Source organism: Arachis hypogaea, chromosome 16 (assembly GCF_003086295.3).
Source record: "Arachis hypogaea cultivar Tifrunner chromosome 16, arahy.Tifrunner.gnm2.J5K5, whole genome shotgun sequence".
Lineage (NCBI taxonomy): Eukaryota > Viridiplantae > Streptophyta > Magnoliopsida > Fabales > Fabaceae > Arachis > Arachis hypogaea.
The window spans coordinates 47,870,813-47,896,462 of NC_092051.1; the positions used below are offsets into that span (position 1 = coordinate 47,870,813).

Consider the following 25,650-nt stretch of genomic DNA (forward strand, 5'->3'; position numbering starts at 1 on the left):
AGTTCAATTTTCAGAACTATGGCAGCTGCTGTTACTTACAGTGCACTGAGGAGAGAAAATCAAAACAGCGTTCAATTTTTTATGTTTTCTTATGTTTTTAGGTGTGTGTGTGTTTTTTTTTAGTGATATAACGGGGGCTAAACCCTAAAGAGAACACAGAAAAGAAACTACTTAGGGACATTAGGCCTGTTTACATCATCATTCATCAGAGAAATTAACTCCCTAGAGGGACTATCCAAGAAGAGAAATCTTTGGCTTTGAGTAGTGTCATTTTTTAACAACCAATCTGTGCATTAGTTCGCTTTTCTTTGGGCAAATTGAAACTTAATCTCCCATGGTCTATTCCTCAGCTCCACAATTCTCCTGATTAGAGGGTCTATTATATTCCCCTCTTTATAAGAAGTAATACAACTTAAAATTTCTCGTGAATTCACTTCCACTATAAACCTTCGAATTCTCAAATTTCACGCCATGAAAATTTCATGATAGGCAACCCCATAATTCTGCATAATTTGCCTCGCATGTTCGCAAATTCATTTGGAATCCACCTACCCATTCCCCCAAATGGGTTCTAATTAAACCACCATACCCCGCCTTATCACTTGTACACCTAGGAGATCCATCAGTATTAACTTTCCCCCAAACTAACGGTGGAAGTCTCCATCCCATTCTTATGGTGCATGGTTGTATTTTGTTCATCATTTTTCTCCCGCTGCTCATGCCTTCTTTAAATGTGATAGCATAGTTCTTGATGATCTGGTCCGCCTTTAGTGATCTTTCATAATTCTGATTAAAAATCTCTTTGTTTCTCCACTTCTACAACCATCAGCAAGTTATGAAAAACAGATCCATCCACTTTATCTCCAATGAAGCTCCAATTATATTTCATTATGAAAATTTAATTTAAACCACAATTTAGCAGCAGTAGAAAAGAAAAAAGGAGCAGTACATGGGTGGAATAACTTAACCCATATCTTCGCGGCTCTTGGGCAGTCTCAAATTGCATGCATGTAAGATTCCTCGGTTCTTGGACAGCAGTGGCAATATGGATCTGTCCCCATGAAACGTGCTCTTCTTTCTGCTGTGTATAGTCTTTTATGGAGAAGTTGCTACATAAAAACTTTGATTTTTTTTTTTTTGTCCCTGCCATTTCCAAATCCTTTTCTAATCATCTGTGTCATTCTTATCATACCCTGTGATGTCCCTGTATGTTGTAGCCACAGAGAATATACCATTAGTAGTATGATTCCATCGCATAGAATCATGCCCATTGCTAATAGATGGCCATGGGAAGGTATAGCTCTGATTCGCTTAATGATTGTTTCCGGTAAGAGCTTAGAGATAATCCTTAAATTCCATTACATCTGCAACCTTTGCTTCCTTCAGCTCATCTGGAATTGGCATAAGAACATGATCTTGGAGCTTACTGAAACCTTTGACCCAACTATTAGTCCAGAAATTAAGGTTAATTCCATTGCCGATAGCCCATGATATATTTGATTTCAGGATAGGCCATAGTTTGGAAGTTTCTCTCCAGAAGTGGGAGTCTGAAGGCTTGGAAATCAGCTCATATCTTCCTTGTTGCTCTTTTCCATATTTGTGGAGGAGAACTTGGCACCATAAACTGATTGGTTCATTCAACATTTTCCAAATAACCTTCAATAAAAAGGCGTCATTCATCTACTGCAGTTGCTTGATTCCTAAACCTCCCCTATTGTTTGGCAAGCAAATTCTACTCCAATTGATGTGATGCATCTTCCTATCATCTTGAGATCCTCTCCATATGAATTTTCTTTGTGTACTTTCGATCTCTTTACAAATTCCTAACAGGATTCTCTCATTTTGCATATCATAGTTAGCAAGGGAACTAAGGATTGATTTGGCCAAGATAATTCTTCCGGCCATCGATAGGCACTATTGCTTCCACCCTTTGAGTTTGCTTTGTACTCTTTGGAAAATATGTTTAAAGTTCTCCTTTCCCTTCTTTGGTTATATATCATCGCGCCTAAATATTTTTTCAAGTAACACCTAACTTTTATAAAATATCCATTTTACTCTTAAATTTTATTTATTACCCAAAATATCCGAATACTTATACAATTGCAAAGCCGAAACCCTTAGCCATTTCCTTTCAAAATATTACTTGTATTTTAATTCATTCTCGAGTTTCTCGATTACCAATTCTTCTTAATTTTTAATTTAATCTCTCTACCATCAAACCTCATCAATATTTTTCAGTATTTTCACATAAACCAGCCCCAGAATTCACTCAAAACAGTTCGGTTCTGGGCTGAATCTACCAGGCCAAATCATAATCTCAAAAATAACAATAATTCAACCAAATTCAACATAAAACTCAATCAAAGTCAACAATAATCAATCAAACCAACATTCACTTATCAAATTCACATTCAATTATTATAAAATTATCAAACCCTACCTCCGTACAGAAATCACAACAATGGAAATTTCGGAAAAGCTTTTTGATCGAGCTGCTGAAAAAAAAAATGTCAGAAATCGTCTGTGCCTCTTAGAACTCTAATTGGCCGAACTTAAGGGGAAGAGGAGTTACGTCACCGTCAACTTCTACCGGACAAAAATAACACCAACATGTAAAGGAAGAGGATACGAACACTTTTACTGGATTAGATTTTTTATTGAAGTTACAGATCTCAAAAAATTGATGTTGAAAGTTCATGGAGAGGTTCACGGTTCTCTTTCTCTCCCTCGGGTCTTTGCTTTCTTTTTTACTTCAAAGCATGAACAACCATGCATGTATGATACTGATTAATGGAATAACGATGACTTTTGAATGGTCTTGTGACACGTATAGGGTTGGGTGTCAAGCATATAAGCTATTGAGTCAGCGATTCAAGTTATAAATATCTTAAATGGATAATTATGAAAGCTGGATATATTAAAACACAAGTAATAATATATATAGAGATAAACATATATGAATTACTAATATAAATTACATTAGTAACATAATGATAAAAAATCTACGATGAAGTATTAGCAAAGCTAAGTTTATCGAAAAGTACCGATATTTACTAATATCGGTGGATTTTGAACTCGATAATAATAATAATAATATTAACTAAACTTTATTTTAATTAAGGTGAGTAAAAAATATTAATAATAGTAATAATAATTTTATCCTTTCTCAAAATATCTTGTTATAATAAAAATTATATAAAAAATTCTAATTAATTTAAACTCTAATTATTATAAAATCAATTATGTAAAATATCTTATTATAGAAAAATTATGTAATAACCTTAATTTATCCAAATTCAAATGATAATAATAATAATTATAAAAGTAATTTAATTTTGTCTAATAAAATAATTTTTAAGAAATAGTTCAAATTAATAGAATAAATTATAATTTAGTTAAACTTTAATAATTATAAAATTTTTATTTAATTATTTTTGTTAAAAATAATTTTCTTAAAACTACATCTCAATATAATATTTTAACTCATAAATAGTTAATTATTTAATTTTAAAAAATTCGGGGTCTTACAATAGTTCTCTTTAAATTGGCTTCTCTGAGTGATCTCCTTCCTCATACTATGAGTCATATTATTGGGGAACACTATAGAAGTTTTTGCTTTGTTAGCTTTAAGACTAGACACGGCACAAAAGAGCTCTATAGTTTCCATCACCTCCCTTATTTGGTCCACACTTGCCTTTGTAAATATAAGAAGGTCGTCCGCAAATAACAAATGTGAGATATGACACACCTCCTAATCTTAATAGGTTTTCATCTTTGATCATCCACTTTATCTTCTATAAGTTGAGACATCTTATCCATGGCGATAAAGAAGATACACTGAGAGATTAGGTTTCCTTCCTGTATTCCTGTTGAAGGGATGATTGTTTCCGTCTTCTCTCCATTTCACAACACGTTATAAGTAACAAAAGAAATGCATTCCATTATGTTAGCGAATTGATTTGGCAGACCAAATTTTTGAAGACACCACTTGATGAATCTCCATTTTAGTCAATTATATGCTTTTTCAAAATCAAGCTTTATCTTCATGAACACTTTTTTCCCTTTTCATTTTCTTCATGGAGTGATTTAGTTCCTTCGCAATGATTATGTTGTCTTTGATATTCCTCCCCAGAATGAAGCTCGATTGATTGGGAGCAATGCGATCAATGAGAGCTGGCTTCAACCTTTCAACTATAATTTTTGAAATGCATTTGTAACTTACGTTACAAAGTGCAATTCGTCTGAACTGAGATATAAATTCCGGAGTTGTAACCTTAGGAATGAGGGTTAAAAAATTTGGTTGTATCTACCAATCTGATTAGGATTATTCCAACAATTAAGAATATGGTGGCGGACTTTTGCTTGAATTAGATCCCAATTTTTTTTATAGAGTAGAGAAGGGAACCATCAGGACCAGGGCCTTTAATGATCCAATGTCAAACATTGCTTTTTTGATAGAAGAATTCTCCACATTACTCTGGATCTGAAGTTTAATACCCTGAGATAGATCCGGGTTGTTTCAATTAGTTTGTAGAACTTGAGATCCTTGCTCCTCTTCTCTATATAGATCTCTGAAAAATTGTAATGCATGGTTAACCATAGCTTCATGATCTTCTACCCACCCTCCATTTTGCTTTCTAATCTTTAAAATTTTGTTCCTTTTCCTACGGATGATGGTCCTCGTATGATAAAATCGAGTGTTTCGATCTTCATAAACCATCCACATTTCTCTAGATTTTTGCATCCACATCACCGCCTCATAGTCCAAAATCTCATCAAACTCTTTATTTAGTTTTGTTTCCAATATATCTAAAAAGTTGTTCTATCCATATGTAGGAGCACGTTGAATTTCTCCAATTTTGTTAATAAGTATTCTCTTCATTCTTCCAACAATCCAACGTGACAAAAACTTCCTTATTCCAACTTCGAAGTTTTCTGTAAAACCTGAGAAATTAGTGAATAATTAGTAAATAAATTAATTATTAATAAAATAATAATTAGCAAATAAATTGCGGGTATTGTCGGGTTTAGCTCATTAGATCTATGGGTCAGGTAAGCACCCTCAAACCCTTTGTATAATGTGGAATTAGTGAAACTTATATTGATTGTGATGATAAATGTGATGTTAGATTGAAATTATTTGTTGATTGGAGTCAATTTGAGAAATTGGAAGCTAGAGGAGTAACTTTAGAGACTGGGTTTTGTTGGTGAGGGGCCAAAGTTGAGGAGCTTGTAGTACGGTGAATGCTTAAGGTGTTCCGGGTTTAACAAAAAATTGGCCAAGGTATGGTTTCGGTTTCTCATAGCTAAAATGTAATATGTCATGAAAACTTAGCCTAGATGGTTTATGATAAGTTGAATCATGTATTGGTGCATATATTGTGTCAAATTATTGTGGAATAATTGGTTTGATGATTTATGGCATGAAAAGGTTGGTGGTGGTGGAATAATGCAAGTTGTGATGTTTGATGATGTATATATATGTATAGAAGTTGATGATTATGTATGATATTGTTTGGACATGAATTATTGTGTGAAATGATTATAATTGTGAATTGGTGTGTTATGGAGTAAATGAGGGGTGTTGAGATATGATTGAACTTGGTTGATGTAGATGTGGTAAGTTTTAAAGGGGTTGGAATTTTAAATGTTTTGAAAGTTGAGGTTTGGAATTTTAATGAAATCCTTGATTTTTGACCAACTTTAACGAGTCATAACTTGGCCTCCAGACCTCCAATTTTTATAAAACTTATCTAGAATGAAAATTTGGTCTGAGAGGTTCACACTGTTTGAAGAACGGATGAAAAATATTTTAAATTGAAAAAGTTATGCGCGTCGGAAGTTCGGTGTATAAAACTAAAATTCTACAGCACTTACAATTTTGGCCACCCTGCGTAAGTCGCGTACGCGAGCCTCACATGCAGTGCAGACATTCTGTTCGGGTTGGATGTCTCGCGTATGCGAGAGGATGCTTGTGTACACGAGCAGGCAAAAACGCACATCCGCGTACGCGAGCAGGGGGCCGCGTACGCAGATCCCTGTTTTTCCAAAACATGACTTTTTGTTTTAAAAAGCATTCTTCCAACTTTCAAAACCCTTGTAACTCTTGCTTAAAGCCTGGTAGGTAGATTTTTGGGTAGTGAAGTATGATTAAGGCTGTGAGAAAGATAACTTGTTAATGAAGAAAGAGGTGAAGTAGATGATGATGAATAAGGAAGTGCTATAATGTTATATATGCTGTGAGTGGTGGCTAAATTCATGATGTATAATGATACGATGATTAATGATTGAACTGATATTGGATGAATTCTTGATTGAGATACCTGGGTAGTAGCAAGGATTGTGGTTCGTTTCGCTTGCTCTGGATCAATGTCTGAGATGTGGTAACAATGATAATTGATTAAGATTGAATGAATGTACGTCTGTGATACTTGGTCAATGATGTGACGTGGTGCGCAGAAATTGTGATTACACTTTGATTATGTAAAATTCATTACTCTTTCTTTCCCTGGCAATGGCACCAAAAATGCGATGCCAATACCATGGTTCACAACTTCGCACAATTAACCAGCAAGTGCACTGGGTCGTCCAAGTAATACCTTACGTGAGTAAGGGTCGAATCCCACGGAGATTGTTGGTGTGAAGCAAGCTATGGTCACCTTGTAAATCTCAGTCAGGCGGATATAAAATAGTAATGGGGTTTTCGAAATTAATTAATAAAATAAGGATAGAAATACTTATGTAACTCATTGGTGAGAATTTCAGATAAGCGTATGGAGATGCATTCGTCCTCTGAACCTCTGCTTTCCTGCTGTCTTCATCCAATCAATCTTACTCCTTTCTATGGCCGGCTTTATGTAAGGATGTCACCGGTGCCAATGGCTACTTTCGATCTCTCTCAGGAAAATGATCCAAATGCTCTGTCACAGCACGGCTAATCGTCTGGAGGCATCACCCTTGTCGTTGGTTGCATCCTATTCCTCTCTGTGAAAATGGTCCGATGCGCTGTCACTGCATGGCTAATCATCTTGGAGGTTCTCGATCATACTGGAATAGGATTTACTATTCTTTTGCGTCTGTCACTACGCCCAGCACTCGCGAGTTTGAAGTTCGTCACAGTCATCCAATCCCAGAATCCTACTCGGAATACCACAGACAAGGTTTAGACTTTCCGGATTCTCATGAATGCCGCCATCAATCTAGCTTATACCACGGAGATTCTGATTAAGGAATCTAAGAGATACTCATTCAATCTAATGTAGAATGGAAGTGGTTGTCAGGCACGCGTTCATAGAGAATGATGATGATTGTCACGTTCATCACATTCAGGTTGAAGTGCGAGTGAATATCTTAGAAGCGGAACAAGTGAATTGAATAGAAAACAGTAGTACTTTGCATTAATCTTTGAGGAACAGCAGAGCTCCACACCTTAATCTATGGAGTGTAGAAACTCTACCATTAAAAATACATAAGTGAAAGGTCCAGGCATGGCCGAATGGCCAGCCCCTCTGATCTAAGAACCAGGCGTCCAAAGATTATCTAATACAATAGTAAAAAGTCCTATTTATAATAAACTAGCCACTAGGGTTTACAAAAGTAAGTAATTGATGCATAAATCCACTTCTGGGGCCCACTTGGTGTGTGCTTGGGCTGAGCTTGAATGTTACACGTGCAGAGGCTCTTTCTGGAGTTGAACGCCAGCTTTTGTGCCATTTTGGGCGTTGAACTCCACTTTGCAACTTGTTTTTGGCGCTGGACGCCAGAATTGGGCAGAGAGCTGGCGTTGAACACCAGTTTGCATCATCTAAACTTGAGCAAAGTATGGACAATTATACATTGCTGGAAAGCCCTGGATGTCTACTTTCCAACGCAATTGGAAGCGTGCCATTTTGAGTTCTGTAGCTCCAGAAAATCCATTTTGAGTGCAGGGAGGTCAGAATCCAACAGCATCAGCAGTCCTTCTTCAACCTCTGAATCTGATTTTTGCTCAAGTCCCTCAATTTCAGCCAGAAAATACCTGAAATCACAGAAAAACACACAAACTCATAGTAAAGTCCAGAAATGTGAATTTAACATAAAAACTAATGAAAACATCCCTAAAAGTAACTAGATCCTACTAAAAACATACTAAAAACAATGTCAAAAAGCATATAAATTATCCGCTCATCATGACGCCTGGGTAGTAACAGCAGTAGTGGATTATTCCGCTTGCTCCAAGTTGAGCTTTTAAATACCCACCTAGGTAGTAGCAGCAGTAGTGGTTATTCCACTTGCTCTGGGTTAAGCGGGTAGTAGCAAGGGGGTTGTAGCTCAAACCCACTTACTCCGCAATGGGTGTTTCTGTCCATGGTTAGCTACTAGGACATGTCAGGTTGGCTATAGGATAGGCATACATAATATGAATTTGTTTGTTTGCTTTGGTTTGCATTCTTGGGATTACCTAATTGATATTCATGTTTAATTGCTATATGTACTGTTTGCTGTATTTGTAACCTACCTGTGTTTTTCTTGTATTCATTGTTTGTCTGTGTAACTGAGGTTCCACTGGCGTTTCGGAGGATTGGAGGAAAGGAGATGATCTTAGGGCTTTAGTTAGGATTGAGATAGAATCAAGAATCTTTAGATGCCTCATCCTATTTGTGGTTTTCAATTTTAGTTTTAATTTTGAATCAAATGTCAGAAGTTCTAGGATTGCCTCTAGCTTTCCCGAGACTTTATATGTTAGTTATGCGGGCACTGTTACCATGCTGAGAATCTCTGGTTCTCACTCCATACATATTTTGTAGTTTTCAGATGCAGGACGCGAGGCACCTCGCTGAGGCATACTGGAAATTTCTGATAGCGAAGATCTTTTGTGCTTTTGCGACTTATTTTGGTTTTGATGTATATATGTAGATACTTATTATCTCCACTATATATGTATATTATGCGTTATCCATTTTAAAGGTTGATTTAGAGAAATAGGTTCTGTAAACTATATTTTGGGTCTCTTTGGGTTTTCTCTTGAATGTATATATATATATATATATATATATATATATATATATGCTCTGGCCGATTTTTAACTTCGCGAGCCGGATCAGAAGCCTTGTTATCTGTATCTTGGAACTCTTTTTCCTACATATTTATATATGTCACGTTGCTCTTAACCTGTCTAGTTCATGTTTTCCGCCTACGTGAGTGATGCGCTTTTCTGTTTAATGCTTTTTTTTAATCTTCCTTCAAAGGCTCCTAGATAAAACCTTTTTAATCTATATTATATATATAATTTTACTTTTAGAGATCGTAATACCTCGCCACCTCAGTTTTATGACTTAAGCATAAGACTCTGTGTGGTATGGTATTACATTTTCCAGCCATATTGCTCAGAGTGGAGTCTAGTTGCTCATGGTTGTTCCAATTTGCTTTAAATAATCTTTCAGATCAGGGTGTAAGCTCCACATGGCCTCGTATCGGAAAGGCCTTTCCCCAATAGCTTTATACTGCGGCACAAGAGAGATCAGGTGTGGGTGATGGTTTGAGCTCTTTCTCGTCAAGACCTCCACAAAACTATGGAAATCTGACTTTCCACCTAGTATTGGTAAGGGCTCGATCTAATCACTTGAAGACTCTATCTAGTCCCTACCATTGGGGACCTCTCCAAGTGAATTTGGAACCAGAGATACCTTAATCAATGAGACAGTAGAATTCTATCCAATCTTTAAATCTCATGCAAACATTACCATCCATGCTACTACCTTTTTTCTTCTCATACGGATTGGCAATTTTGTTAAAAAAACCCACAAACATCCAGTCTTCTTTCATTCTATTTGCAATTCCAGCTAACTTAGAAAAAAGAATTCTTTTATATTGTTCTTGTGGACTCGCATAGACAGTTGTAAGCATCCAACTATCTGCTTTTGGGGGGGGGGGTTGTGAGGGTATAGGAGTTGTGTTGAAGTTGTTTTGTGGATTGTGAAAGGAGTTTTGTGGGTTTCAGAAGTTGTTTTGATTGTTTGGATGGTTGTTGTTGAAGTTGGTTTGTCTCTGGCCTTGATTCTCCCACCAAAAGTTAGGCTAGTTCCTCCATCCAGGGTTATATATTTTGGAAAATGGATCATTTTGTGGTGGCTTGGAGAGATTCTCCATATAATTCACTTGTTCCATAGGGGGTTGATCATGATTGAGTAGCTCACTACTTCCACTATGAGAGGATCCTCCTCCCATGTCATAGTTAAGGTCTTGTGTTCCCACTCCCACAGTTGAGACTTGTATGTGTCCAAGTTGCTTGGTAAGTGCACTAATTTGTTGAGACATGACTTTGTTTTGTACCAGGTATCCAATTCCATGACTCCTTTTTTCACTTGTCTCTCAGAGGAATATAAATATTGATTGTTGGTCATAATCTCTATTAGCTCCATAATCTCCTCAGTTATCTTCATGTGCAAGGATCCTCCAGCTGATTTATCTAATGAATTCCTTAAAGTGGGAGTGATTCCATCATAGAAGATTTGGAGTTGCAGCTAATCAGCAAACATATCAGGGGACATCTCCTCAATATTTCTTTGTACCTCTCTCATGCTTCATAGATGGATTCTCAATCTTATTGTCTGAATGTATAAATGTCATGTCTAATCTTTGCCAACCTCTGTGGTGAAAAAAATTTTGTTAAAAACTTGTAGACTAGATCATTCCATGTTGTAATGCTTTTCCTTGGTTGAGCTTCAAGCCATTGCCTAGCCTGATCTCTTATAGAGAATGGGAATAATATTAATTGGTAGGCTTCAATAGGGACTCCATTAGTTTTTACTGTATCACATATTTGGAGAAAACTTGAGATGTGATGATTAGGGTCTTCTTGAGAACTCCCCCCTAATTGACAATTTTGTTGTACCGATGAAATAAGTTGTGGCTTTAGCTTAAAATTGTTAATATTCACATTCGGTGTTATAATGCTACTCCCACAATTTTCAGGATTGGGAGTAGTGTAGGATCCAAGAGTCCTCCTAGCTTGGAAAATATTGTTGGCATTGACATTGATTTTATGATTGTCTGCCATGTTGTTCTTTAATTCTTCTTCATCTTCTTCTACTACCTTCTTGTTCCTAGTTTGTCTTCTCAAATGCCAAAGAGTTTGTTCAATTTTTAGATCAAACTGAAAAAGCTCTTCTTCTTGATTTTTCTGCATAAACACAAAGGCACCAAGAGAAAGAGAAATTGAAATTCCCCACGTCAAAGTGAAGGGAATTTCCAGTAAGGTAATAACACAAATAGGTAAATAACTAAAACAAATAAAGAACAAGACAAGTAAATAACAAAGAAAACAAAAGAAAAGCATGTAATCTAGGTAATCAATTAATGTGGTAATTGTTAATCACAATTGATCTCCAACAACGACGCCAAAAATATGATGCATAAAATTCACAAAATATCGGCAAGTACACCGAATCGTATTAAGTAATATCACAATGAATGGGTTGTTGTTCCCATGAAAATCAATAGATTAAGCAAGTAATGATTAATTGATTAATTTAGTTAGACAATTCATAATTGGGCTTAAAATTGTTCAATATCATAAATAGAAAATTAAATGAAATAATAATGAATTAATTGAAACAGAGAATTGAACTAAATCAAAAGCAGGAAATTAAACAGAGCATCAATTTTTTTTTAAGAGGAGCTCGACACATAGAGTGGAGCATAGAGAAAACACAACGGTAAGACAACTCAGACAAAGAGACAAACCCTGTAACCTACAATAACATATATCCTTTTATTATCTCCGACATTACCATCAACAATAAAAAGGATCCACACCTAACCACTCCTTGTAGCTCAGAAAGGACATGTTGATAATCTCCTCAACTCCTTTTCCTTTGTTTTGGAATATCCTCATGTTCCTTTCCAGCCATATGTTCCAGGTGATCGCACAAAAACATATCATCCATTTCTTGCACTCCGCCTTCTTTTGTGATATCTCTGTCCAGCTTAAGAAATGCTCATTCAACGTACCTGGGTAAGACCATTGTCTACCAACATACGATAACCATGTACACCAAGCAATAAAGTGCAAATCAATAACTACTAAATAGGGTACTAAATGCACAATAAGTAAATCAACGAAAGTAATAATCAAGAGTAACCCAAAAAATAGTGAATTAATTAAAAGATAATTTGAGTAAGAACGTTAAGGTTTAGAGATGTTAAATTCTCAGATCAATAATTTTCACCCCTCCCTCAATCATGTAATTATAGATTTCTAACAAATCATAAGTAATTGAATCCCAATTTCTTCTTGACTCAATTTCTCTTGACTTAATCAATTGTCAATTCTTTGATCAATTGCTCATGAAAAGAGATGAATCACATTCTCTAATTTAAAACCATATAATTCTCAAGATCTAGATATGGTTGATTCAATGTCACTTATCAGATCCAGATCTAAAATCATAAAAATTGAGAGAAAGAATTTTCAAGCTTAATTTCTATGATTCACTCTTCCAAGCGATCATAAAATTCAAATCAGATTCAAACTATTTTTCAATAGATTTAAATCCTTGTGATAAAGAACGAAAACTCTTTCTTAAGAAACAACAAAAATGCATGAATCAAAGGTGGAGAAGTAATAATATCAATCTATTAGAATTAACAGAGCTCTTCCAAGTTCTTCCAAGTGCTCATGAAATTCAAATGAGATTCAAACTATTTTTCAATAGATTTAAATTCTTATGATAAAGAACGAAAATTCTTTTTTAAAAAATAATAATGCATGAATCAAAAGTAGAAAAGTAATAATATCAATCTATTAAAATTAACAGAGTTCTTCACTTCAATAGAAAAAAAATTAGTGATTCATGATTTAGAGAAAATGGTTTTAAAAAATGTGTAAACGTCTAAAATTCCCATGCAAATTCAATTCAAATTTTAAATTTAAACTTTTCTAATTAACTATCACTAATGATTATTCTTGTTTATAATTAGATCCTCAGCCTTGGTAAATTACTGATTGTGGGCTTCAATTTATTGGGCTTAGGATGGACTTTCGTTTGGCGTTTTGTACGCCTAGTATGGGCGTATGGAACGCCCCTTTTGTGCACCAATTTAAGGCACTGGACCTTGCCTGTGATTAGGCGTTTTGCACGCCAACTCTAATGTGCGGAACGCTGGTCTTTGGAAGTCCCTGAGAGTGCATCACTAGCGTTTAGAACAATAATAATATAATAATAATCCTAATTCCTCAATGCAATGTTGAAAAATTACATAATAATCCTAAATTCTTATTATTGTTGAGATTGAATCCAATCAAATTCAAATGGTGATAATCTTTTTGTATATTTCCCGTGCTATCAATATATCTCTTAACAGTTGCAAAACCAAATTTAAACTTAAGAAATTGGTTAATCTATTACAAACGCAGAATTCACATGTGTGTGATTCACATGTGTGTGTTTGGTTACATGAATAAGATATAAGCATTTAGAGATAGTTAGTTACCTTGGAGAAGCAGAGAAACAACCTTGTTCGTTTGTTTGCTTTGTAATATGAAAGGAGAAAAAAGAAAATAGATGTTTTTATTGTGGTGGAATCATGGTGGATAAAGAGAATATTTTTTACATTGACCCTTTTAACTTTTTATTTATTTATATATATTTATTATTATTATTATTATTATTATTATTATTATTATTATTAATTTGTAGTTGTTGATAAATGATTAAGTTAATTAGGGAAGAAGTGTTAGGACAAAAGTTTTGGATTCGAGTATTAAAAAAATGATTAATATATATTTTTTTATGTTGTTTACTTTATTAATTTTTTCAAGTTATGTGAAAGAAAATAAAAAATGTTATGTGCAAAAAAAAAAAAAAATCAACTATCAAATTAGTATCTATATATTTATGTACATATATTATTTAATTTATTTTTAAAATATTATTTATATTTTAAATTTTAATATATATTTTTTACGATTAATTTAATTGATTTGATATGTACCCTTAGCATGAATAAAAAAAAGAGAAAATTTCACTCCCATCCTCTACGAGATGCTAAAATGATAATTCCCTCCCCTCTAATTTATAAATGTACATTCTCCTCCCTTCTAACTTTTAAAAAATCTCCTCTTTAATCCATTTTAAACTTTTTTTGTGTTAACTAATATTAACTTTATCCATTTTTTAAGAAAAAATAAATTATTTTTTGAAAAAATATCCATTAGCAAAAATTTTATTTTTTATCATTAAATTTTGCTTACCAAAATATCCTTTAAATAAATTATTATTTTATTAATTAAATTGTATTTTTATTAAAATATTTTTAAAAAAATTGATAATTAAATTATTTTTTTCTAAGATACCTATCCTCAATAATTTTTTAATTATTAAATTGTGATTTTATCAAAATTTTTGTTAACAATTATTTTTATATTTTACTATTAATTTTTTAATATCAATATATATTATTTTAACATTAAATAAAAAAAAATCTTATCACCGTTAATATATATAACAATTAATATATATTGATATTGAAAAATAATCTTACTAAAATTTTTTATTTAATGTTAAAATAATATATATAGATATCAAAAAATTAATAGTAAAATATAAAAAAAATTTTAACGAAAATTTTGATAAAATTATAATTTAATAATTAAAAAATTATTGAAGGTTATTTTAGAAAAAAATTATATAATTATTAAATTTTTAAAAAAATACAATTTAATCAATAAAAGAATAATTTATTAAAGAATATTTTAGTAAGTAAAATTTAATGATAAAAAATAAAATTTTTACTAATAGGTATTTTTTTAAAAAATAATTTATTTTTCTTAAAAAATAGATAAAGTTAACTTTAGTTAACATAAAAAGTTTAAAATGGATTAAAGAGGAGGTTTTTTAAAAATTAGAAGAGAGGAAAATGTACATTTATAAAATAGAGGGGAGAAAAGTGTCATTTTAACATCTCGCAACAGAGGAGAGTATAATTTTCTCTAAAAAAAAGTGATAATATTATAATTTTTTGTTTATAATAATAAAATTCCTTTCACACGTCTCACAAATCACATGTAAAACATTGATATCAATTATTAAATAAATAAAATCATTTTGCAATCTTAATCATTGTCTATACGCACTAGTTCGAATTTTTGCAATATATTATAAGATAAAGTATATAGATCAATAATAAATGTTAGATACATAATAGTACACATAATATTCTTTGATTTATTATACTTATCAATATTGTTATTGTTATTATACTTATACGAGAAATTAGTGTTACACTTTACAAAATATAGGATTGTTATATATTATTATTATTATTATTATTTAAACGGTAAGATTGTTTGATAATTGTCTCATAAATCTCATTCTTTAATGAGAAAAATATAAAAATAAACAAAATTTTTACTTTGAGATAATAAAAAAAATGATAGTGACATTTCCTTTTAATATTTCTGTATTTTGTAATTTCAACAAACTATCTAGGAGCCAAAAATAAAACTTCTCTATAATAACACCATTAAGTCATTAACAATAAATGCAACCTTACTCTTGCAAGTAATCTAAAGTTAAGCATAACAATCTTATTTGTTTTATCTAATAGGATCACTAATTTATATTATAGTTAAAAAAATAACTTTTTGTATTATGGTATCATTTTTTAGGTATATACATAAGAATAAGAACGTTAGTTTTGTTTTTGTTTTTTTTTTTAATTTTTTTTTGCATCATATTAGTATTGTTTTAAATTATAATTTTTTACTAATTATGATTCTATTATTATTTATAGTTAAAGTTTTATTTAATTTATCTTTTTTAATAAGATCAATTATTCATATTTTAAAATAATTACAATAATAACATAACACAAGAGTTACAATGACAAATTTTGCAAAATTAAACCAAAAAAATAGAATTCATATTTTTTTTTATAGAAATACTATTTTGGACTATACTTTTTCATTACTTATAATTTTATTATTACTTTATGGTTAGTTTTTATTTAATTTATCTTTTTTAGTGGGATTAATAATTTTTAAAATAAATCGTTATTTGTGTCTCTTTGTGAAGAAAAGAATAAATGGTAGAATTGATAAAATAGGCCAACGTAAAAAATGAACGCAATGCATAAGCCAAAACTTTTAGCTTCTCATAAACCTGGATTCTAACTGAGAATCACATCTGCGTTCTAGGAAAAAAATAGCCAAACTAAATATTCAAGCGTTCAACAAGGCATAACTATTTTTGAATTTTGATTTTGAATATAGTGTCAACAAGGCAGAGGTAGAGTCTCGTACAAAATAAGGAAGGCAATGGCCTCTCCTAACTATCAATTTTTCTTTACAAATTATATTTAATTTAGTCCCTTTAAAATTTTTATTTTGTCTTTGTTAGTTGTAAATTCTTTTTGCCCTTCCCTAAAAGTTATTCTAGTTTCGTCCTTGCAACAAGGTAGTGTTTGGTCGAGACGAAAAAAATACAGATATTAGAACAGTGAAACCATTGTTACGAACCTTCATTTGAGGATAAATAAATTTACTTAAATCAACATACTCAAATGTTCATTCAATTCAAAATAGATCTGCTAAAGAAAAATGGGAATGTAGAAATGTAGAATAACTATGACTTTGTTATTGATGGACATGTATATGTGAGAAGAATAGAAATCTAAAAGAGTTCATACTTTATATCAACAGACATAGATGAAGAATCTATTTTAATAAAAAATAAACAGACATTCATAAGAATCCAGTATAAAGAAAACAAAAAAAAAGAAATAACTGCTCTAACCAAACTCCATCACTTTGCAAAAAGATCTAGTGCTTCTCTTTCTTAGGAGTTTCTTTTGGAGACATCTTTGAGTCCAATTCTTTTGTAGATTTCTGCATTTCCCTGAAAAAAGGATTGAAAGAACATATTATCTGAAAAATCTATTAAATTTATGTCTAATTGACGGAATAAGTAACCATCGCCTATGTCAATGCAATGTTGCAATATAAAAAGAAAAACAACAAGACGAAGATATGCAAGTTTGGGTTTAAGGTTTAGGATAAACATACTTTAAAGTGCAATTCCAAATCACAAAAAAGTCATCAAATTCTTTTCTGGTAAATTCATAACATACATTTTGACTTACTAATTTAATAACCTAATCAATAATTCTACATTTATTTCTCGTAGTACTTATTTAAAAGGTGAATGTCAGAGATTATGGGTTCAAATCCTAGAAATAACCTCTTAAGACAACAAATATATACTCTCCTTAAACTCACCAGATCAGAGTCCTATGCACCAAGTTTCCTTTACTTCTAATGGTAGTTGCTTAACAACCAAGTCAATAAATCAAAGTAAGGTTCGTGGCATGTTTCCTGACATATTCTGGATTACGTGTTTTATTGGAAAAGAGCATCAATCCAATTCATTTATACTATATATATGATCCTTTATGGCTGTTGTTTTTGGTCTTACTACCAATTAATCATGCAGTTTTCCATCAAGAAAGACACTCAGATTAGATCCTTCTCAAAATAAAAAGCAGTAGCTCTATAAATCCATTAAAAATGCATTACAGAGAAATCTCTTTCCCATTATATAAAGGGCTAACTACACGAATCAAACACCATTGTATTGTATCATAAACGAGAATCAATCCCTAAATACAAGAAAACAAAAGGTTAAAGGAAGATATTTCTAACACAACAATAGTAAGTCATTCTGTAATACCCTAATTACCCAAAGTCTTACCTTATGTCATAAAGCAAAGGTTAATCAGAGATTATGACAATTCTAAGGCTTATACATAAATATATAAAGTAATTTTAGAAGTCCGATGAAGAAATAAGCTCAAAAACAGAGTTACAAAAGCGCAAAATGTTCACGCGAAACTACAAGCGTAAAAGACAAGATACAGATACAAGATAATGTAACACCCTCACTACCAGAATGTCACGCTTCCGGCTGCGCCACTCTGATAGAAAGAAGTATTACGACTACTTTATATACTTAATATTAAAATAGGAGCCTGTGACACAACACCGTATCACTGATTTTTTTGAAAATCGGAAATAAATACTTTATCTTAAAAAAAAACAAACAGGCATAGGTTCATATACAAGACTTCTTACATAATATCTTATAATATATATATATATATATATATATATATATATATATATATATATATATATATATATATATAACATACAACTCCTATCCCTCTTACAAAATTGTAATAACAAAGACGAGGGAAGAAAATAATCTAACTAATATAGCAACATATAAAATCAAATACAGTTTAACTCTTCTTAATGCTTCTTCATCCGGTTCTTGAAAAGGTAAAGCTGTAGGGGTGAGAACCTAACCACATGGTCTCACCACGAAGTTTCAAAGTTGTCATAAGAAGATATTTATCAAAAAAACTGTTTTCAAGCTCAGTGATTATCATTGCCTTATGAATCTTTTAGAAACCAATAGATAATCGTTCAAAACCTTTTCAAAGAAACAATGTTTAATCTTTCAGAAATCCGAAACCTTTCCCTTCTTATAAGAAAATCTCAATCAGAAACTAACCACGCAATTAAACAACACCATCATTAATTCAGCACCAAAATTCATTCTCAAATGTAGCACGCCAGGGCAAACACAGGCAAGGCAGACAAGGAAAGCACAAGTTTAGGTAGCATTACAGCAAATAGTTCAAGTAGCAGTTAAGAACAGTTTAGCAATTAGGCAAACCAAAACAAGTTCAAACCCAAGCAAAGCATACAAATGCATATGATGCATGCCTGTCCTATGGCTGATGAGGCTCATCTGTCGGTTATCCACCCAACCCGGCAAGTCTGAATTGACATTAGACTGTCCCCCGACGTGCATCCCCAAGAGTCTATGCATAGCTTTTTCTCAAATAATCAATATTGCTCAATGGGGGTAACATTCCTGGGAATTTATATAGTGCCCGGTCACACTTATGTCGCAGGGTCAACAGAGTATTGAGTTTTCAACCTGGTACACGTGGTGGCAAGCCACGACACTTAATCCAGGGAACCTCGTATCTCAGATATTTCAAATCCATAAGCCATATGAATAATTCAAAGATCATATTCTCAACATTCTCAACATCATAATCATTCATCAATCCAAATCTCATTTATCCTCATCAATCCTCATCATCCTTCTTTCCATCTCGTCCATTAACAATCCCAATTCAAAACATAATTCTTTCTTGATAAATTGATCAATCTTAAAACATATAATGTTTAAAAACAAATCTTTTTAATTAATTACTTCAAATAAAACTTCCAATTTTATAAAATTTCGGCAGCATCTCCTCTACTCGGACTCTGCCACCCTTTTTGGGTCCCATCCAGACATTCCTCAAACTCTTTCTCAACAATTTCCAAATCTCAATCACTTTCCAAAATTCAACCAATTCCAATATCAAATTATTTTCAAATCGAACCAATTCCAATAATAAAACTCTTTTTAAAATCAAACCGCTTTAACTCCAAACCAAGGAAAATCACTTCTCATAATAATCAAGTAAATAACTTTTCAAACCCATTTTCTTATCAACAACCGTACATTACTCAAGCAATCAAACAACCAATAATCCAGTCCAACAAATCATCACATTTACAAGACAAATATAATCACAGAAGTAGATCTGTTTTTATCAATATCTATTTATCACAACTCTGTAATGTAAAATATATTTTAAGAAAAACCCTACCTCGAAAGTTGATCCCATAAACTAAAGGCGTCACAAGAACCATTTCTCTCCGCCCGAAACCAACTGCAGCTTCAATCGCAGGTCTGCTCACTTCCGCAATAGCAAAACGGCTTTAATTGCAACAAGCAATCCCGATAACTCAATCCTAAAACATAAATATCGCAAAAACCTTAATAATATATAACAGAAAACTAACGGCGAGGATTCGCAATAAGATATACCTACAGTAAGAGCAAAATGGAATAGCCGCAATCTCGAGCTAACCCGGTGGCAGCTTCGACAGCGGCCAGAAACTCCGATGGTCCAACAGCAACCTTAACTTTGATATAAAATCATTGGAACTCAATCCTACAATACCAACAGCTCAGAGCCTCTAATAACTTATATTAGAATATTGATTTCAAAAGTTCTGGAAGTAAAAATGCTTACCAAGAAGGCAAAGGTTTGGCGGCAGCCTCCGGCAGCCAGAACGGCATGAACAGAAGCAGTAGCACGAGTCCTCCCTCTTCGCATCTCTCTCTGTCCGATCTCTCTCCTCTAGCGTGGGTGGCTGGCGCGACGGCAAGTTGGGCAGCGGTGAGGTCTCCTCCCCTCTCTTCCCGGTCAGCTCTCTCAGATCTCCCTTTCTTCTCCTGTCGACAGCGGCGGCGATGGCGGCAATGACACCCACCGCACCGCTGATAAACCACTATTTTATGGTTTATCTTGTGCTAAATTGAGTGGTTTTTATCAATTTTTTACATACTTATTCATACAATTTGCATGGTTTTACAATTCCTTCCCAATTTTGTTATATGATTGAAAACTTGCTTCTTAAGCCTTTAAATTATCAATTTTTAATTCCCCTTTATACCATTCGATGCCGTGATCTGTGTGTTAAGTGTTTTTGGGCTTTATAGGGCAGGAATGTCTTAGAGGATGGAAAGGAAGCTTGAAAAAATGGATGGAACACAAGAAACTAAGGAGTTGACCAGCGAGGATCGACGCGCACGCATGGCTCACGCGTGCGCGTGACTTGGCGTATTCCACAGCGACGCGTGCGCGTACCTGACGCGTGCGCGTACCTGACGCGTACGCGTGACACGCACAGAGGACCATCAACGCGTATTGGTTGGTGTAAATATTTTTAAATTTACATATTTGCATATTTTATTTTATTTTATTATCATGAGCTGTATGTTTCTTTCATTGAATGACGCGTTCACTACCTGATCCAAGCTTAGCCGCGTTTGATCCTGAAATTGAAAGAACTATTTCACGTATTAGGCGAGCTCGGTGTCGGTTAGCCTCTGAGGGTGGTGAAGTGGTTACTACCAATTTACCAGTCTTATCTGAGGGCGAATCTGAAGCGCCATTTGAGGAATAAACAAGCTCATCTTCTACTGATTCGGTTGATTTACATGTAGGTAATATGGCGGAGCCCAGAAGGATTATTCTCCAGGAAGTAGGAGCTCCAGACTTTACATTGCAACTGTCTCAAGCGCGTCACCCAAATCTAGCTGCAGATTTTGAACTAAAGACTGCGCTAATCAACCTACTGCCCAAGTTTCATGGCTTACCTGGTCAAGAGCCTATCAAGCACCTTAGAGATTTTCAGATAGCCTGCTCAACTACTAGGCGTCATGGTGCAGATGAGACTACTATTTGGCTGTATGCCTTTCTGTTTTCTCTTGAAGGAAAGGCAAGGGAGTGATTCTACACTCAACCTAAAGAAGTTGTTACTAACTGGGATCTGCTAAGAAGGGAATTCCTAGACAAATACTTTCCGGCTAAAGTTACAGATAGACTGAGGAAAGAAATTTTCTGCATTATCCAATGCGAATTAGAAACTCTTTACGAGTATTGGGAATGCTTCAGGAATCTCCTAGACTCATGTCCCCACCACAAGATTGACTAGTTGGTGTTGATTAGCTATTTCACACAAGGAATGAAGCCTCAGGACAAGACCATACTAGATGTTGCGAGTAATGGCTCTCTGACTAAGTACAAGACGGCGACAGAAGCGTGGCAGCTGATCACCGATCTAGCTGAGTCTACCCAAAATGCCAGGCACGGGAACAACCATCCCAAGGCTATTGCAGAAATTTTCTCTAGTAGTGAGACTGCTGCTCTCACATAGACTCTGGGAGAGATGACCAACATACTAAAGCAGCTACAGCTGAATTAACAACAACCTTAACCTCCCCCACAACAACAGTATCAACAGTTAGTTTCTCAGAGAGTGTGTGGAATATGTGCCTGTTATTCTCATTACACTGATGAATGTCCGCAACTCCAACAAAAAGACAACACCTTGACGGCTACCAACAACTATTACAACTGTCCAGATCAAGGATACTATCAATAAGGCAATAATAATAACCAAGGTGGAAACTACAATCAAGGTTAGCAAGACAACTCCAACCAGGGATGGAGAGATAACTCTAACCAAGGATGGAGAGACAACTCCAACCAAGGGTGGAGAGATAATTTCAACCAAGGATGGAGGGACAACTACAATAGAGGAGGCAGAGACAACAGTGGAAATCAGAGGTGGAACAACAATAACAAATAGCAAAACCAAAACTAGCCTTACCGAGCACCTCACCATAGGCAGTCCCAAGCGCCTCAGAACAACCAACAGTAGGGTCCTCAAATTACTTACTCCCCTTCCTTTTCTAATGATGAGATGCTTCGTTCTCTTGCACAAGGACAATAAGACATTCAGAATACACTTAACTCTACCATAAATGGTCTGAACGCCACTTTACAAGCACTCGTCTCCCGGATGGATTCATTATCTACCCCCAACAATCAACCTTCAAGCTCCAGTGTAATTCCTTCTTAACCTTTACCCAACCCCAAAGGTGGAACCAATACCATTACTTTGAGGTCCGGAACCACACTGCAAGAGAGGAGTCATGAGGAGCCAAGCTCAAAAGAAGACACTTCAGTTGAAGACATTGTTGAGGTAGAGGATGTTGAAGAGGAAGATGAAGTACAAGACATGGTTGATGAAGAAGCAGCTCAACCAGGGAATGGAGCACCAAAGGAAGATGAAGCTGAAAGCGAAGCCATTCCTATTCTTTCCACACCATGCTAGGAAGTCCAGAAAGCAGATGGAGGTCGACCCCAAGATGGTGGAGATCTTCAAAAAGGCTGAGGTAACCATTCCCCTTTTTGACGCTATTCACCAGGTACCTAAATATGCTAAGTTTCTAAAAGATTTATGCATGAATAAAGGTAAAATACACGATTTAGAAACTATTCCTCTAGGTAGCTCTATATCTGCTTTAATGGGTGCCATACCAGAAAAATGTGGGGATCCGGGGCTATGCATGGTTACTTGTACTATTGAGGGTGTACAATTCTTTGACTACATGTGTGATTTAGGTGCGTGCGTGAGTATTATGCCATTATCTGTATATGATGCTTTGAGGCTCCCTCCCTTAAAAAGGTCGGCAGCACATTTTGTTTTGGCAGGTAAAAGCATAATCTCGGTGGTTGGAATTGCTGAGGACGTGCTGGTGAGCATTAAGGGGCTAACATTCCCTATTGACTTCTACATCTTGGAGATGCCCCTTAATGACTCAGGAAGACCGTCATCCATCCTGCTTGGAAGGCCATTTCTGAAGACCTCAAGGTTCAAGTTGGATGCCTTCTCAAGAACTTACTCTTTTGAGATAGATGGCCGAGTAGTGAGCTTCAACCTGGATGAAGCTATGAAGCACCCACTGGAAGATCACTCCATCTTCCAGTGCGACATTATTGATGAGACCGTGGCTGAATTTCATCAAGAAAAAGTAGAAGAGATGAACATGGAGCAAGGTGCAAGTGTGGGGAAACCCTCTGAGCCTACTGAAGATAACTTGCCCCCACCAATGGCTCCAGATGATCAAGTGCCTAGCCATGAGCAGAAAATGGAGTTAAAGCCCCTTCCACCCCACCTCAAGTATGCTTACCTTGAGGATCATCAGAAGCTCCCAGTTATCATTGCAAGGGAACTCACATCCCAACAAGAGGAGTAGTTGCTTAGTGTGCTGAGAAGACATAAGAAGGCTATTGGGTAGAGCATGGCGGATATAGTAGGCATCAGCCCTCAAGTCTGTGAGCACCATATATTTTTAGAAGAGGGAGCAAGGCCTGTCCATCAACCTCAAAGGCGGTTGAATCCCACTATTCTAGAGGTTGTCAAGAAGGAAGTGACCAGACTACTTGAAGCCGACATCATCTACCCGATCTCGGATAGTGAAGGGGTCAGCCCAGTACAGGTGGTACCAAAGAAGTCTGGCGTCACAACAGTGAAGAATGAGCATGGTGAACTCATAGCAACTAGAGTGCAGAACTCCTAGAGGGTGTGTATTAATTATAGGCGCCTCAACCAGGCTACTCGCAAGGATCACTACCCATTGCCTTTCATCGATCAGATGCTTGATCGCCTGTCAGGTAAATCACACTACTGTTTCCTAGATGGTTACACTGGCTATTTTCAAATTCATAGAGCTCCTGAAGATCAGGAGAAAACTACTTTTACATGTCCCTTTGGAATGTATGCATATAAGAGGATGCCTTTTAGCTTATGTAATGTACCGGCTACGTTCCAAAGATGCATGATGAGCATTTTCTCAGATCTTCTTGAGAACTGTATGGAAGTTTTCATGGATGACTTTAGTGTGTATGGTGATTCGTTTAACCTTTGCTTGGATAGTTTAGCTAGAGTATTAGACAGGTATGTTAGTTCAAACCTTGTATTGAATTTTGAAAAATGTCATTTTATGGTTAAACAAGGTATTGTTCTAGGACATGTTGTTTCTAATACTAGTATTTCAATTGATCCAGCAAAGGTAGATGTCATTTCTAGTTTACCTTACCCCTCCTCCGTGAGGAAAGTCCGTTTGTTTCTTGGTCACGCAGGTTTCTACCGGTGGTTTATCAAGAACTTCAGTAAGGTAGCATTGCCTTTATCCCGACTGCTGCAGAAGGATGTTGAGTTTGAGCTGAGTGAGGACTGCATTGAAGCGTTTGATAAGATGAAGATCGCCTTGACTCAAGCTCCGATTGTGAGAGGGCCAGACTGGAGCCAACCATTTGAGATAATGTGTGATGCCTCCAACTATGCAGTAGGAGTGGCGCTAGCTCAGCGCGAAGGTAAGGACCCTTATATAATTGCTTATGCTTCTAAGACCTTAGACGCTGCTCAGTCTAATTACACTACCACTGAAAAAGAGCTTCTGGCTATTGTTTTTGCTCTGGATAAATTTCGAGCCTACTTACTTGGTACTAAGGTGGTAGTGTACTCAGACCATGCAGCTCTAAAATATTTATTAGCTAAAAAAGAGTCCAAACCAAGGCTAATACGTTGGATATTGTTGTGCAAGAATTTGATTTAGAAATCAAAGATAGGAGTGGGTCCCAAAATTTAGTGGCAGACCACTTGAGTCGCCTAGAGCACATTAAGAATGACTCCACTCCTATCAATGATGCTTTTCCATTTGATAGCTTGCACGCAATATCTGAAGTAGTTCCTTGGTACACATCTATAGCTAATTATCTTGTTAGTTGTACCTTCCCTCCTAATTTTACTAACCATCAAAGGGACAAGTTAAAAAGCGAGTCCAAATATTATATATGGGATGACCCATATTTATGGAGATGTGGTGCTGACCAGATAATTAGGTGTATGCCACAATTAGAATTCCAGTCCATTTTAGAGGCCTGCAACTCTTCTGAGAGTGGCGGACATTTTGGTCCTCAAAGAACAGCTAGAAAAATTTTAGACTGTGAATTCTGGTGCCCACACTATTTAAGGATGCAACTGCTTTCTGTGACTCTTGCTTCCCATGCTAGAGGTTTGGAAATATATCCAAGAGGGATGAGATGCCCCAACAACTTATGTTGTTCTGTGAGTTTTGTGATGTTTGGGGCATTGACTTCATGGGTCCATTTCTAAACTCTAAT

The 25,650-nt window shown here is 34.9% G+C and overlaps 1 long non-coding RNA gene and 1 other non-coding gene across 2 annotated transcripts; one reads left to right on the top strand and one right to left on the bottom strand.

The window, feature by feature from the left end:
• The first annotated feature begins 10,512 nt into the window (after positions 1–10,512).
• On the top strand, positions 10,513–10,618 carry LOC112760164 (small nucleolar RNA R71). The gene has a single exon (XR_003180616.1). It is a non-coding gene; the product is annotated as a small nucleolar RNA R71 (small nucleolar RNA).
• Positions 10,619–16,487: 5,869 nt separating this feature from the next.
• LOC112758533 (uncharacterized) lies at positions 16,488–17,263 on the bottom strand. The gene is made up of 2 exons (XR_003179671.2): positions 17,045–17,263; positions 16,488–16,877 (listed from the first exon to the last, which is right to left on the bottom strand). It is a non-coding gene; the product is annotated as an uncharacterized lncRNA (long non-coding RNA).
• Between the last annotated feature and the right edge of the window lie 8,387 nt (positions 17,264–25,650).